General features: G+C 51.2%; 1 pseudogene; it reads right to left on the bottom strand.

Annotated features, from left to right (window-relative positions):
* Positions 1 to 1,118: 1,118 nt before the first annotated feature.
* Positions 1,119 to 1,270, bottom strand: LOC144674550 (U1 spliceosomal RNA; annotated as a pseudogene).
* Positions 1,271 to 4,897: the final 3,627 nt, after the last annotated feature.

Genomic DNA, 4,897 nt, shown 5'->3' with positions numbered 1-4,897 from the left:
CATGGGCCCACGTGAGTTTGTGTCCGTTTCTTACCCCGAGATTTCAATTCCTCTCCGGGACCCTGGTTTTCGGTGGCTCCGGTTAACCAGTTCCTGTTGGACTGTGGGCCTGGAGTTTCAAAAAGAAAATCTTGGGGTTAAAGTAGCCTAGCCTTGCAATCTAAAACTTACATGTTAGCCTCCAGTGTGTGAGGAACAGGAGCCCCACAAGAGGAAATGAAAAGTCCTAAAGTGAAGCTGCCTAAAATCTTGTTATAATTCAGGGATAATGCGTGTAATTTGGGCTGCGCGATCATTCTGACGGTTAAACGGGATTCCCGGTGGTCATTTTACTGAGGGTTTAGGTTTCTATCTGCCTTTCTCCAGTTTTCTTTCTGTTTATTTCTTCGCTTTGCGCTATTTAAGCCTTCAAGGAATAATCACAGGTGAATTGATGGACCCACAGCAGGGGAAGTGAGCTGCAGAAGGGGCAGGGAAAGACTTTACACATGGGGAGAGGAGGCAGGAGTTTCAGAAGGTAGGAGTCACACCGGGGGCTGATTAAGGGGGAGATTATACAGAGGAGGTGGGAGGCTGCTGTTCGTTTAGGAGGGGGGTAATTTGAATGAACATGGGGACAGGGTGCTTGTTCATGTTTGAAATAGTGAGGGGTCGCTGCTACATGTTTAAAATGGTGAATGCATATGAGTTAATAGCTGACTGATATGAGTTTGTATTTATACAGACGTCCAGAGAGATAGGGGGTGGGGCGGTGCTGGGAGTGTGGGGACTGTTGTGATGGTGGGTTGGGTGTTAGATGGGGGTTGTTTGAGAGAGATTTTTGAGTGGGCAAACGCGGGGTTAAAAATGGCGCGAGTAATTTGGCGGCCACAAAACAAACGGTCTGGCGAAAATGATGCAGAGATGGAATAATTGCCGGCTGATAATGACAGGGAGGAAAAGAATGGGGGTTGGATAATATTTGCGAGGAGGAAAGAAAAAACTAAATAACCAGTCCAGTATAGATTTTGAAGAGCACACATTGGGGGTTATATATTTCTTTTTTCAGAAAAGGTTGCTGACAGGAAATAGAAGAGAAAATGAAAGATATGATGAAATCTATTTTTTGAATTGTGAATCAGGGGAGAGCGCGAACGCAGTCCCCCACTACCACAAATTTTGCAGTCGAGTATCCCGCATTTGGGGACATCGCAGGCGTTAGCACACCCGAAGTGCAATGGGCTAGCCTCGTCCTGGGAGAACCTTTTTTTTCTTTTTTTTGCAAAAATATACTTTATTCATAAAATATCTTCAATCACATTCCAAACCATTTCAATAACAACATTACAAGGGTACAATCCAGGTTAAACTTTTACAAAATGTATCACCAGGTGCATCAGTACAAACAATATTACAATCATTTACAGCCTTTCATTTTGAGCTGTACAGCCCGAGGGGATTTAAACAGTTCCCAGTCCCTCGGTGCGCTGTGGTAGAAAGGTCTTAGACAGCGACCCTTCCCCATTGCGCCTTTGCGGCAGCTGCTCCAAGATTTAGTGCATCCCACAACACGTAGTCCTGGACTTTGGATTGTGCCAGTCCGCAACAATCGGTTGGGGACAACTCTTTGTGCTGGAAGACCAACAAGTTTCGGGCAGACCAAAGCGCCTCTTTCACCGAGTTGATGATCCTCCAGCTGCAGTTGATGTTTGTCTCGGTGTGTGTCCCTGGGAACAGCCCGTAGAGCACAGAGTCCCGTGTCACAGAACTGCTCGGGATGAACCTCAACAGCAACCACTGCATCTCTCTCCAGACTTTCTTTGCAAAGGCACAATCCACAAGGAGGTGAACAACGGTCTCTTCCCCACCACAGCCACCTCGAGGGCAACGTGCAGAGGGGGTGAGACTCCTGACGTGTAGGAAGGATCTGACGGGGAGGGCCTTTCTCACCACCAGCCAAGCTACGTCTTGGTGCTTGTTGGAAAGTTCTGGCGATGAGGCATTCTGCCAAATGACTTTGACAGTCTGCTCGGGGAACCATCCCACAGGGTCCACCCTCTCCTTTTCCCTCAGGGCCTCTAGGACGTTACGTGCTGACCACTGCCTGATGGACTTGTGGTCAAAGGTGTTTCTCTGCATAAATTTTTCCACCAGGGACAGGTGGTACGGCACGGTCCAACTACTTGGAGCGTTCAGCGGCAGCGTGGCCAGACCCATCCTTCGCAACACCGGGGACAGGTAGAACCTCAGCACGTAGTGACACTTGGTGTTTGCGTACTGAGGGTCTATGCACCGCTTGATGCAGCCGCACACAAAGGTGGCCATCAGTATGAGGGCGATGTTGGGCACGGTTTTTCCCCCTTTATCTAGAGGCTTGTACATCGCGTCTCTGCGGACACGATCCATTTTTGACCTCCAGATAAAGCGGAAGATGGCTCGTGTGATCACCACCACGCAGGAGTGTGGAATGGGCCAGACCTGCGCCACGTACAGCAACAGCGAGAGTGCCTCACACCTGATGACCAGGTTCTTACCCGCAATGGAGAGGGAGCGTCGCTCCCACATGCCCAGTTTCCTTTTCACCATAGACACTCGCTCCTTCCAGTTTCTAACGCATGCCCCGGTCCCTCCGAACCATATCCCCAGCACCTTCAGGCCGTCAGCCCTGACAGTGAAGGGGACAAATGATCGGTCAGCCCACTTCCCAAAGAACATGGCCTCGCTCTTCCCACGATTTACCTTGGCTCCCGAGGCCAGTTCGAACTGGTCGCGGATGTGGATCAGTCTGCGCACCGACAGCGGATCCGAGCAGAAGACGGCGACATCATCCATGTGCAGGGAGGCTTTGAACTGAGTGCCTCCACTGCCTGGGATCGTCACTCCTCTTATGCCCGGATCCTTCCTGATGGACTCGGCAAAGGGTTCTATGCAACACACGAAAAGAACAGGCGAGAGAAGACAGCCCTGCCTGACTCCAGATTTAATCGGAAAGCTATCTGTTTCCCACCCATTGATCGAGACTGCGTTACTGATGTTAGTGTAGAGCAGTTGGATCCAATTTCGAATTCCCTCCCCAAACCCCAATTTGGAGAGCACATCCACCATGTAGGTGTGCGATATTCTGTCAAAGGCCTTCTCCTGATCCAAGCTGATGAGGCAGGTATCCACACACCTGTCCTGTACATAGGCAATCGTATCCCTGAGCAGCGCGAGGCTGTCCGAGATCTTCCTGCCCGGCACAGTGCAGGTCTGGTCATGGTGGATCACCAATTCCAGAGCGGATTTGACACGGTTGGCGATGACCTTGGACAGAATCTTATAGTCCACATTCAACAGCGAAATGGGTCGCCAATTTCTAATTTCCTCCCTTCCCCCCTTGTGCTTGTAGATGAGGGTGATGATGCCTTTCCTCATGGATTCTGACATGCTGCCGGCCAGGAGCATACTCTCGTACACTTCTAGCAGGTCCGGGCCCATCCAGTCCCACAGAGCCGAATACAACTCCGCTGGCAAGCCGTCGCTTCCGGGAGTTTTACTCTTCTCGAAGGACTCAAGGGCCTTAGTCTGTTCGTCAGGAGTTAGCGGTTTGTCCAGGCTCTCCCATGTACTGTCGTCTAAGACCTCCGTGATGGAGGACAGGAAGGACTGGGAGGCCGTGCTGTCTGTGGGCTTCACGTCATACAATCGGGCATAAAAGGATTTGCTGATCCTCAAAATGTCGGACTGCGATGACTTTAGTGAGCCGTCTTCTTCCTTCAGGCTGCTGATCACAGAGCTCTCTCTGTTACTTTTGGAAGAAGAAATGTGAGCACGTCTCATCCTGCTCCACGGAGCGGACTCTGGAACGGAAGATGATCTTGGAGGCCTCCGAGGCAAAGAGCGAGGCTTGCTGGCCCTTCACCTCTTGGAGTTCCTCCTTGACATCGACCCCCATCGACTGCAGCAGGAGCAGATTCTGCAGGTTTTTCTGGAGTCGGGACATTTCCCTCTGTTCCTTTCTAGCTTTCTGGGTGCCTTTGAGGATGAAAAACGTCTTGATGTTTCCCTTGATCGCTTCCCACAACTGTGTCAGGGACTCAAAGAGGGGTTTCACGGTTCTCCAGCCTTTGTAAGACCTCTTGAGCTCCTCGCTGTGCTCTGGGGTCAGCAGTTGCACGTTTAGCTTCCATGCCCCCCTGCCCACCCTCTGGTCTTCCTCCAAGTGACAGTCAACCAGTAGGAGGCAGTGGTCGGAGAACACCGGCTTGACGTCGGTGGATCTGACTGCGAACGCGCGGGACACAAACAGGAAGTCTATCCTGAAACGGATGGACCCGTCTGGCCGCGACCAGGTGTATCTACGCTGTGCTCAAGCGGCCGTACCGGCATAAAATGGGCAGCCGGCCCAGGCGCCAATACACGGACAGAGAGCTATAACGGGGGCTTCCCGGCGCAACTGAGAACCACGTATGTGTCCCTGTCACCTAGCGCAACCATGAAGCTATTGGAAACAAATTACCCCAACTAAAACCTAGACATGGAAATGAGTCGTTTTGGCAAAAATTGAGGGAAATACGGCAATGCCACGATCTCCATAACAGGGACGTTCGCGGGTTAGTCCGGATAAAACTACCTGAGGCGTTTTGGGGACGGCTGCAGCAAGCGTATCAGGACGGAACCTGGTGTAATGATATCGCTGCAGACCAGGGACAGCAGCAAGCTGATTTCCGAGCCTTTAGAGCAGAAATGGCACAAGTCTTAGGGCAAGCCCCAGTTAATTGGAATACAGTGACTGGAGTAAAACAAGAAAAGGGCGAGAGTGCCCATGAATATGGCAATTGGAAGTTTGAGGCATATTGTAACTATGGGGGTGTAGGTGCACTGGAGGTTCACTAGAGCTTTCCCCACCAGGGACTGCAACGCCACCACGGCCACAAAG

The sequence above is a fragment of the Cetorhinus maximus genome, unplaced genomic scaffold (assembly GCF_964194155.1).
Source record: "Cetorhinus maximus unplaced genomic scaffold, sCetMax3.hap1.1 HAP1_SCAFFOLD_698, whole genome shotgun sequence".
Classification (NCBI taxonomy): domain Eukaryota; kingdom Metazoa; phylum Chordata; class Chondrichthyes; order Lamniformes; family Cetorhinidae; genus Cetorhinus; species Cetorhinus maximus.
This window is presented reverse-complemented; position numbering and strand designations above follow the sequence as displayed.